Here is an 11631-nt window from a genome sequence, read left to right on the forward strand (position 1 = left end):
CAGGAAGACCTGAGTTCAAGCCCCACTCAGGAAGCCTAGAGGCTGTGTGACCTGAGGCAGATCATTTAACCTCCCAGCACCCAAAAGAAAATGACAGTTTACTGATGGAGAGGATATCTTTACTGAGAGTTCTCTACCTCCCTCCCCTCCCCCCCAAAATCATCGATCTTGTGCCGCCCAAATAACAACAGTATTAACATCTGAGAAAATGTGCAAGGAGATTGGAAAAGACACAGAAACCAACAAGACCTGGGTTATTTTGTCAAAGGTGATAGACATTTAAAATTGTAACTAGAGGGTGAGTATTGTCATGGATAAGGCATTAGATTCAGAATCAAGAAAACCTAGGCTAACATCTCACTTCAGATACTGGCTAGCTGTGTTCGTCAAGTGTTTAACTAGTGTGAACCTCCTTTTACTCATCTGTAAAGTAAAGGGGTCGAGGTCTCTCCCTGGTCTAGGTCTATGACCCTATCATTCTGTTTGGTGTTAGTGATTGATATATAATTCAATTTTTATTTTGTGTATTTCAAAGTTTTGTCAATGGTGACTAAGTTTATATTTTCTAAAAAAAAAATAGTCAGAAGGCTGGCTCCAACAGAAGCTTATTTTGAGGCACAGATGAATGGCTGAGGAATCTATGGTGTTTGCCTGCCAGACCTTCTCTGTTTCTTCCCTGAGACCTGTCTTTTCCATGAAGCATCAGTAGGAATTGAGGTCTAGTTAAAAGGAGATATTGGGCACAAGACCCCTTCCAATTGCTGGAGGAGGGGCACTTGCCTGGTGTCTCTAGGACGTTAATGAAAAGAAAACAAACCAGCCCCAGTGTGGGGGTGGCAGGAACATCCAAATAGCCACCAATTCTAGAAACTGCTTTGTAAGTGAAAGTTTTACAAGTCGGGGAATGTGGGACTATAAGCCATGCCAAGAACTGGCCATTATCCCTGGGGAAAGTGGACAATTTGCAGGTGGGATGGAGCATGACATGCATGTACGTGACGTTTGTTATTCAGTGTGGTCTGCAGGGAGCCACATGAAATCCACCAGTCTTGGGCTAGGAATTTGTTTTTCGTTCACTATTTGGGAAATGGTTTCTTGAACTCCATCGCAGCTTAAAAATCATCTGTGCAAGTCAGCATTGCGGCTCTGTAGTCATCCTTTCAGATAATATAAATGGACGTTTTTATCAGGTTTGGGCTAGACTAGATGGCTGCTAAGATGCCTTCCAAATCTCAGATTCTATGATTCAGTGACCGTCCTATTTTCTATAGTCTGTCTGTCTTCATCTTTTCAATAAGAACAGCAGGAGACATTTATCAGATGCTTTGCTAAAATCTATGAAAACTAGATCACTGAGATGGTAGAAACAAGACGGCAGCATGACGGGAAGCAGGATAATCATGAGTTTCACCCTTAAACTCCTCCAAACTGATCTAGAAAATGTACTGGATTTAGTCCTAATAGGAAAATCCAAGAAATAGTCACAATGAGACATTTTTCTTCTAGGCAAGATAAACGCAGGGATATGGACAGAGAGGTCTGTGGATATGGGGGACTGGGTCTGACTAGAGGGGTTCCATGGAGCATTCCAACCCAGGGAGAGAATGCGCACCGTATTCGGAACCGACGTTTTGTCTGTCTTTTCCAAAGGGGGATGGGGGTGGGGGAGGGAGAGAGAGAGAAGTGTCTGTGGCTTCAAAATAACATAAATTTAATTTTAAACTCTCTATGTCTGGCCTTCCCTTGATCTAGTAGAGATACTGGACAAAAAGAAAATGAGGTGAAAGCTTGCCATGGCCTGTGTTTGAAGAAGCCTCGGCTGGCTCTTTGCAGTCCCTGTTTTCTTTTTTAGAAATTCCCTAAAATCTAGGTCACTTGAGCTGAAGCTTGTTGGGGGCCGAGGTTCTGGGAGGCAGAAATATTCAGAAAGAGAATTTCAGGCATGGGTTGGAGATCCTGCTTGAATGTGTCCAAGGCTTTGAATTCTGCCCCTGACTCTTTATACCTGAGTGATAATAGGCAACTCACTTTACTTCCTAGACTCAGTTTTCACATCTGTAAAATGAGAATAATAATTAAAGTACCTGCATTACTAACCTACAGTTCAAATCTGGCCTCAGACACTTAATAGCTGTGTGACCCTGGGCAAATCAATGAACTTCCTATACTCAGTTTCCACATGTGTAAAATGTGCAGCTAGGTGATGTAGTGGCTTGAAGCTAGGAAGACTCATTGTCCTGAGTTCAAATCTGGCTGAACTGTGTGACCCTGGGCAAGTCACTTAATCCTGTTTGCCTCAGTTTCCTCATCTATAAAATGAGGTGTAGAAGGAAATGGCAAACCACTCCAGGATCTTTGCCAAGAAAACCCCCAAATGGGGTGACTGAGTTAGACACGACTGAAAACCATTCAACAGCAACAAAATGAGAATAATAACTAAGGTACCTGTAGTAGCTACTTACCATTCAAGTCTGGCCTCAGACACTTACAAGCTGTGTGACCCTGAGCAAATCACTTAACCGCCTAGACTAAGTTTACAATATGTAAAATGTGAATGATAATACCTGTAGTATCTCCTTACAATTTTAATCTAGCCTCAGACACTTACTAGCTGTGTGACTTTGTTTGCCTCGGTTTCCTCATGTGTAAAATAAGGATAATAATAGCACTTACATTTAAACATTGTTGTGAGAATCAAATGGTATAACAAGTGAATGGTGCTTTGCAAACCTTTAGGGGTTCTCTAAATGCTAGCTATTATTATAACTAGGGTCCCTTCCAGCTCTAAATCTATGGTCCTGTGAATTTGGCTTCAGTCAAGTAATCCTTGCTGTTTTGGCCTTTCCTTTTCATTTCTCAACTGTCAAATATCTTGGGTTTTGAAATTCTAGAGCCTATAATTACTGTGTATATTGATGTCAGCTCACGGAGTGGACTGAGAAGAAAGGCATTCTAACTTTTGCGTTCTTATCCTCTCATCCTATTCTGTTTCTCTGCACATCTCTTCAAAGATCACACACCCCTCTTTTATCTGGCTTGGGGGATTGGGTAGAACTGGTGAACTAAGATGATGGCACTAAAATCACCATGAGTGGGACATCTTTAGGTCATGGCATCTTCAACAAAGCAAAGCATGGGAGGAAAGCCAATTTTCCTAACGCAATTTTGGTTATCCAAAACAAGACAAAACCCTACATACACTTCAACAATGCAAAACCAAAATGAATGAGTGGTCTGCATCTAATTCCAAAGAACAGGAAGGAGCTAAAGGTCAAAATAACCCCGATTTGTTTGGTTGAAGAATGTGCTCACCACACTTCTCAAATCCTTACCAAATGACAGTCCAGCCCTGGAGGAGTTTTCCCTTGAGACTCAATACTCTGCTACCTGCAGGCTAACTGCTGCGTAATCCTTTTTGTTGTTGTTTAATTGTTCACTCGTGGTCTTCTCTTTGTGACCCCATGGACTTTGTCCATGGAGTTTTCTTGGCAAAGATACTGGAGTGGTTTTCCATTTCCTTCTCCAGTGTGTTCCCACTTTACAGATGGAGAACTAAGGTAAACAGAGGTTAAGTGACTTGTCCAGGGTCACACAGCTGTTAAGTGTCTGAGGCCAGATTTGAACTCACAAAGATGAGTCTTCCTGACTTCAGGCCTGGCGCCCTATGCACTGAGCCATCTAGCTGCCCACAATATATTTACCTGTCCTACAATTGGTGGGCACCTCCTTTGTTTCCAGTTCTTTGCTATATAATAATGATGATAATGACAATAATGATAATAATAGCAATAATACTACTTGGACTCTGATGAAGGAGTGAGTTTTAAAAAGTGGTTGATCTCCTTGGGGTCTATGCCTACCAGTGGGATCTCTGGGTCGAAGGGCATCAATACTTCAGTTGGTTTCTTAGCAAAATTCCAGATCACTTTTAAAACTCTATATATTTTAGAAAGACTTTTTGCAAATGTTGAAAGCAAGTAGGGTTTTCTGAGCAATGCTCAGTTCACCAGAAATCTCTCTTCACCAGAGCCCCATGTATCCCCTTGACATTCCAGTCTACCAAGGCTTTTCCATCAAGTCAAACCCAACTCTTGCTTGTGAACTCATCTTGTTCTCTTGTTTCTAACATTAACTCCTCCCATTGAACCTCTGGCCCTTGACAGATAATTTCATAAGTGATCACCTTTATGGCATGACTCAGATGTACTGAGATATTTTGAGACAGAGAAAAGATACTAAAATAAAAGTCAATTCTTATTGGGAGAAAGAAAAATGTCTGAAACAGAAGATAAAAGAAGGCCTAGGAGGAATAAAGTGATTAAGCTGTAGGAAAGGGGCCAACAAGCACTGCTAGAATGAACAACGTGGTCAGAATTCTAGATGGTGAAGTAGATTATCGGATCATAGATTTAGAGCTGGAAGGAACCTTAGAAACAATGGAGACCAATGCTGTCATTTTACAGACGCAGGGAAAGTCATGCAGGATTACATAGCTCTTGAATGTTTGAGGCAGGATTTGAACCCAGATCTTCTTCTATCCAGGCCCAGGGCTTTATCCACCTAGTCACATAGCTGTATGACCAGCAATCATCAGGACAATAGATTTATAGATAGACAAGATTTTAAAATCATAGGTAAGGTTGCATTTTGGTAATCAATTATAAATGTTTATTGATTGATTGATTGCTATATAAAACATTATAAAACAGTGAAAACCTTCAAAGGCAATGGTTAAATGTCAATCCTCTGTTACAAATGACATAGGGAAGAGAATAATGGAAATTTCTACAGAGAATTCCATTTCATAGCCATTGGCATCCAATGCCTCCTTTGACCAGAATAGCTAATCCTCTAACCCTAACCCTTTTTCCATGTCCATTAGTTTCTGTTTTTCCTACCTGCTCTAATTTAAAAAGCTTTGATAAAACACCTCATATGAGTGAACCATTGGGCTCAGTATTGAGGATACAGGGAAAACATGGAAACTGGTCCCTGCCCTCAAGGAGCCTGCATTCTACTGAAGAGTTTGAATCAAGTTGGAAGGTCCTTCTGGTGGGCACATTGAGTAGCTGCTTAAGCAATACGAAGTGAATGAATGAATTCATGAATGAACAATGATTGTCTCTGAGGGATGAAATATAGCTGTGAGTGAAATAGGGTCAAAGTCCAGCCTAGTGAGGCAACCAAAAGCATTTTTTAAAAAGGGCAAACCAGGCATCACACAATACGTCAGTTACAACAGGACTGGGAAATAACATGGTAGCCACTGGGTTAACAAGTGGTGAGCATAGAGATAGAGTTGGATTTATGATTTCATCAATGGGGAGCTCCCAGGTTGGGAAACTCCCTCTGCCAGTACAGGTAGGCACTGTGTCTCCAACTGTATGGTCTTCCAGAGTCACCTAGAGCACTTAGGATGCCTGGGATGACGAAGTTGTTGTGTGACAGATACAGAATTTCGATCTTTCTGCCTCCAAGGCCAGCTTTTTCTCCACTCAGCCTCAAGGCTTCTCCCACGAATGTCTCATTTTAAAGACAGGAATAGGGATGGAACCTGTGATTTCCTTCATAAAGGAAATTCCCTCTACCAAGTTAGCAATCTTTCCTGCAATTTATAATCTAAAAACAGTTGCCTAGAGAGAGAGGTTGGGCGTCTTGTCCAGGGTCACCCAACCATTATGGGACAGACAATGACACATTGTCATATCATTTTATCCTGCCAGCCCTTCGTATTTAGTTAGTATTTCATCCTTTCCATCATTTGTCAATGACATTGTCATGTCATGGGTAGGATGAAATACTAACTGTGCTTGGCAACCAGCCTTGCTTTGATCTCGAGTGGTTCAGATGTTCATGGAATTTCAGAGCTGGAAGAGACCTTAGAAAAACCATCTTTCCATTTAATACATACATACATACATACATACATACATGCATACATATATATATATATACATATATTTTAAGTTTTATTGATAACTTTTGTTTTTTCATCAATTGATTCTGAATATACTATATTCTTTCCCCTCTACTCCAGCATATCTTCCATATAATAGAGGGAAAAGAAAAAACCAGCCTGAACCAGTGGACATAGCCACTCCCCCCCAACCGAGTTCTGTACCCATAATCTCCCACTGCCCAGAGGAAAGGCAGGAGGTGTGCCTGCTCATCTCTCCTCCAGGGCTTAAGACTGGGCTACGTAATCATCCAGTGTTTCTGCTTCATGTCAGTAGTCTATTTACATTATTGTAGGTATCATAGATATTGTTTTGCTTGTTCTGCTCATTTCACTTTGCATAATTTTTTATGTCTTTCTTCATTTCTCTGAGTTATTTACATCTATCATTACTTAGGTACAACAATATTTTATTGTTCAGTCACATCCAGCTCTTTGTAACCCCATTTGGGGTTTTCTTGGCAAAGATACTGGAGTGGTTTGCCATTTCCTTCTCCAACTCATTTTAAGATGAGGAAATGGAGGCAAACAGGGTGAAATGATTTGCCCAGGGTTACATAGCTAGCAAGTATCTGAGGCCAGATTTGAACTCACAAAGATGAGTCTTCTCACTCTTGGTCCAGCACTCTATGCACTATGGTGCTCCCTAGCTGCCCTTGATTATATTGTTGTTGTTGTTAAGTAATATATCAGGACTTTATTTGCCGCCATTGATTTAGCCATCTTCCCAGACCCTCATTTTAAAGACAATAAAACAGACCCAGAGGGGCAACAATTTGTCTTCTCTCTTCCCAAATAAGCAACAGTCTTTCTAAAGATAGAAGCTGAGTCTCATCTGCTAACTCTGGGGTACCTAGGATAGAGGGAATATGGTTTTGTTTTTGTTGAGCCCCAGATAGTGGGAGATGCTGGGGTGTCTGTATCTCTGCCAAGGACCACTGTTGGCAGCACTCCCAATTCAAGCAGAGGTCATTCCCCGTCCTGGGGATAGTGAGAGGGATGAGGGCCAGACCTTGATTCTGCTGATATGGAAAAATCCCAGATGACAACGTTGCCTCTGTCCGTGAAGGTTGGCGATTTCTCTGTAAGTTATAGATGCAGAGAGTTGTCCAGGCACTGGGATGTTGAATGACCTGTTCAGGGTCCCATAGCCCATACACATCTATACTACCTCTCTAAGGCTCCTATCAAATGTCCTGGGACCACAGTCACCCTGAAGTTATACCTGCCATGCCTAACTGCCATTCAACATTGTCCCAAAGGCTGCCAATAGGATTAAACTTCAGTGATGGGGTTTTTCGTTTTGTTAACACAAAAGTCTTTCTTTGGACAGCTTTGTCCAAAAATGACCATGTGTTTAAAAATGAAAAATCCCATCACTGATGTTTACTCCCATTGGTAGCCCTTAGAACAATGGAGAATGGTAGCTAAGAAAAGAGAGTAAAAACTGTCTTGACTTTGTATTTCTATCCCCAGCATCTGGCACATGATAATAAAATAACTGTTGATTGATTGACTTCAACTGCATTATGGGCTAAATTGACACTCATTATTATCATTGTTATATATTTAGAGCTGGGAGGGACCTTAGAGATCACATGAATCTCTGGGAGAGCTGCAGGGATGATGAGATTCTGAGGTTGGTGGCCCTGGGTACAGTGAGAAGTCTTATGTCGTGTGGCTACATTGGATGGTAGAGATAGAAGGTGCAAGACTGATGGTCTTCATAGAGGAAGAAGTATGTCCTTTCATGGGGAGGAAAAAACCTCCCTACCTCTCAAGGTTGGTGCCTTAGATCAAAGCCTTGGTTGCCCTGTGCCGATTACAAATCTGAGTCTAAGAAAGAGATAAGGGCTGTGATCTATCTATCTATCATCCATCTCTCTATCTCTCTATCTCTCTACCTCTATATGTATATAATTCCACAAGGTGGGGTTATTCCAGCTGATCATGACCCCCTGAGGGAATATGGTGTACCTCAAACCCTACCTGGTCAAGGACAATAGCAAATATTGCCATTTTTTCTTGACTTCTAGGAGAGTGGTTCAGCACTTCCTGGAGAGTGGTCTCGGAAACCATGGGTGATAGAGAAGGAAGAACCTTTGGATAAATGAATGCACCCTTCTGGGCCTGAGGAGGTTAGACTAGACGGCCCACAAAGCCCCTTGCGTGTCTACATCTATGATCCTATGATATGGTCTAGGATACGACAATGGATGCAACTTTGTGAGGCCTCCAGATTAAAGCTACAGGTCAGACGTATCATGGCTCTCCCTTCTCTCCCCCTTCCCATTCTCTTCTGTGCTTCTCATTTTCATCTTCATCATCACAGTTAGCATTCAAATAGAGCCTACTACTTGCTAGGCCCAACGCTAAGCATTTTTCTAATATTTAATCCTCACAACAACCCTGAGATGTAGGTACTGTTATTAGCCCCATTTTACAAAAAAGGAAATGAGACAGGCAGAGGTTAGGTGACCTGCCCAGGGTCACTAAGTAACTAAGGCTGGATTTGAATTTAGGTCTTCCTGACTCCAGACTCAGCACCTTACCCACCATGGCACCTCGATGTCTAAGTTGTGCTTGTGTTTGATGAAAGACAAAGTTGGTTTTGCCACGGAGTTTCTTTTGAGAAGTTGGAGAACACAGTGGGAAGAGTATTGGAACTGAGTGTGAATCCCAGCCCTGCTTCTTAATATTTGTGCGTCTTTGGACAGGTCACCTAATGTGGGCCTCAGTTTCTTCACATGTAAAATGACAGGGATGAACATGATGGCCTAAAGTTACAAACCTATGCTCCACCCACTCAGCTTTAGAAGAGGAAGGAACGACACAAGCTGTTCCCGTGTGCCCGGCACTGTGCTAAGGGATGGGCCATACCTGTGTTTGTAGTCTGACTAGAGCTAATCCTTCTCCAGAGTCATCCAAGGGTGTTGCATTTAGCCTTGGGTCTGTTATGGATGCCTCCTGTTTGCAAGGAAGATGTCTGTGGGTTTCATCACAGAGTAGCTGGCCTAGGACCCTCCCCAAAGTGGAGGCACCAGGAGGAGCTGGGAAGGGGGGCTGGGGATGGAGGGAGGTTCTTCCAATAATGTCCAAAGGTCAAAGAGGTGAAGGGGCGTTGCCAGGTGAGGAGACCTCAGATGCCAGGAGAAATTCTAGAGTGAGGTATGGGGTTGGAGGTCCAGAAGGGGTGGAATAACATGGCCCAAAGTCAAGGAACAAGAAAAAAAGGAACTCGACGGGACCTCGCTCAAGAATGAGTTAGAAAATCAGATTCCAGACACCTCGGGGCTGGGTGTTATAAGTAAAACATGACCTAAACAAGATGGCAGCCACCCCCATGATGACACCAAGATGGAGCAGAAGTTTTCTGTCATCAGGACGATTACATTCAATTCCAATAGAACGCAAGGTCCCTGAGGGAAGGGATGATTTTATTTTGGTCTGCATCCCCAACACCGAGCGCAGCATCTGCCACATTTTGAGCACTTAGCGGACGCTTTATGATTGAATAAATGCACGCATGAGTGAAGTGGTGCGTAACAAATGAATGAAAGTCCAATGTCCTAAATTCTGTGAATTGCGATTTGTCTCAAAATGTTTATATTGGGGACTGCAAGTTTTTCTGTTCCTGGGTGGGCAGCAGTACTAGGTTTGTGCTTGACTCCCCATCTGAGGTCTGTACCCTATTTAGGTTAGGGAGGGATGCAACCATGATTGATTTGCATGATCTTGCCCAGTTTGTCCCAGAGGGCTCCAAAAGGCCTAAAGGACAATGGGAGTGGGGGTTGGGGAGGGAATTGGAGGATGGGTCAAGCTTTTAGACCTATGATAGGTATTGTTGAAAATGGGAGGTACACTGACCTAATGCTGGTGGAAAGAGACCATTAGAATCCAATTCACCCTAACCCAACCTGTAATAGAGGTGGAGACCCATGTAGATAAGAAGAGTTAGAGTGTTTCCCTTTTGCGCAAGGTTTTTTGAAGCTAAAAGTTGGCTAGATTTGGAGTATATGGAGTAATCTGGGGTACCCGCCCTGTTTGGCACTGCAAATTATTTTAAAGAGTTAAGATATTTTAAGGCTAGATACACGAAGGCCAGTTGTGTTCTGCTAAGACAAGAGAGCCATGGAGTTACCCAACCACCCCCTTAGTCTAGTTACATAAAAAAGCAGCTGGTAGTGTAGTAGAGAGAGGGCCCAATGAGTCAAGAAGACAAGAGTCAAGAAGAACTGAGTTCGAGTCTCAATTCATACTCTTACTAGCTGTGTGACCCTGGACAAGTCACTTAACTTCTGCCTGCTTCAGCTTCCTCATCTGTAAAATGGAGATGGTAATGGCACCTACATCCTAGGGCTGTTGTGAGGATTAAACTACAATAACATCTGTAAAGCACTTTGCAAACTAGAAAGCACCGTACAAATGCTGACAATAGTAATTAGAATAGCTCACATAATAATTGTAAGGGTAACAAAGGTTAACTTGATATTTCATAACATTTCAGTGAAACGTGTAATGTAAGAGCCATTATTACATTTTGTGGGCATGGTTTGAACCCATGACTTCAATGGCATAGGGGCCTCCTGGAATGGAAATTCCCTCCATCAATGCAGATTGGCAACTCTCAGTAATTTATCAACTTAGAGAGATACCTGGGACACTGAGACGTTAAGTGGTTTGCTCATAGTCACGCAGCTGGTTTGTGTAAGCAAAGGAGGACTTGAGCTCAAGTCTTACCAACTCCAAGGCTAGCTCTCAATCTACTAGCTACAGTGGAAAGAACATTAGATTTGGGGTCAAAGGACCTGGGTTCAAATCTGACCTCTGGGGCTTAGCATGTGTGTGTGACAAAGTCACTTAAACAAGTCACGTAATGTCCCTGGGTCTCAGTTTCCTTATCTGTAAGATGAGTTGGTTGGACTAGACGATGAGGTAGCTTCTAGCTCTCAGACCTTACAATCTCTCAATGCCACCCTGTTTGTGCCCATTTTACAGTGAGGAAATTAAGATAGTCCAAAGACTGAGATGACCTGTCTTCAGGGTCATACTGCTAATAAGTATCAGTGTTGAGATTTGAATTCAAATCTCTACTATAGATAAAATGAATCTGATTTTGGAAATAGGAGAGTAAAACAGCTCTTGATAAGGTCACACAGCAAGACATTGGCACAGGCAGGAATGTAATTTTGTTCAATTGAAAGGTGGCCTGGACTGAGTCATACTTTTTCCAATCTTGTTCATAAGACCAAGGACACAGGTACATCCCTAGGAAAGGATTTCAAGTCACCTCGAGAAGTATCTAACCTTCATAGGGAACGCCCTTCAAATGCCTGCCTCTCCTTTCAGACAGGTGAGCAGCCCAAAGGTGCCTCAAAAGTCTGGAGGGACAGACTGAAAAACATTATTCTAAATGTAGGTAGTGTGTCATAGAGATGGGAAAATGGGCAGTGGAATCAGGAAGTCTTGGATTCAAGTCTCATTCCAATAGATCCTGGCTGTATGACCCTGGGCAAGTCACTTGCCTTTTTTTTATCATGTCAGGTAACTCTCTAAGACTCTATCTAGCTGGTCTGCATTGGTCGAGGGGGCTTTCTCACTGGAAGTTCCCCATACTAATTAAATCATAGGTCTAGGGGTTTTAAAAATTAGATTAGAATGTTTGGAGAATCCCA

This window comes from Vombatus ursinus, unplaced genomic scaffold (assembly GCF_900497805.2).
Source record: "Vombatus ursinus unplaced genomic scaffold, bare-nosed wombat genome assembly UNPS02014804.1, whole genome shotgun sequence".
NCBI lineage: Eukaryota > Metazoa > Chordata > Mammalia > Diprotodontia > Vombatidae > Vombatus > Vombatus ursinus.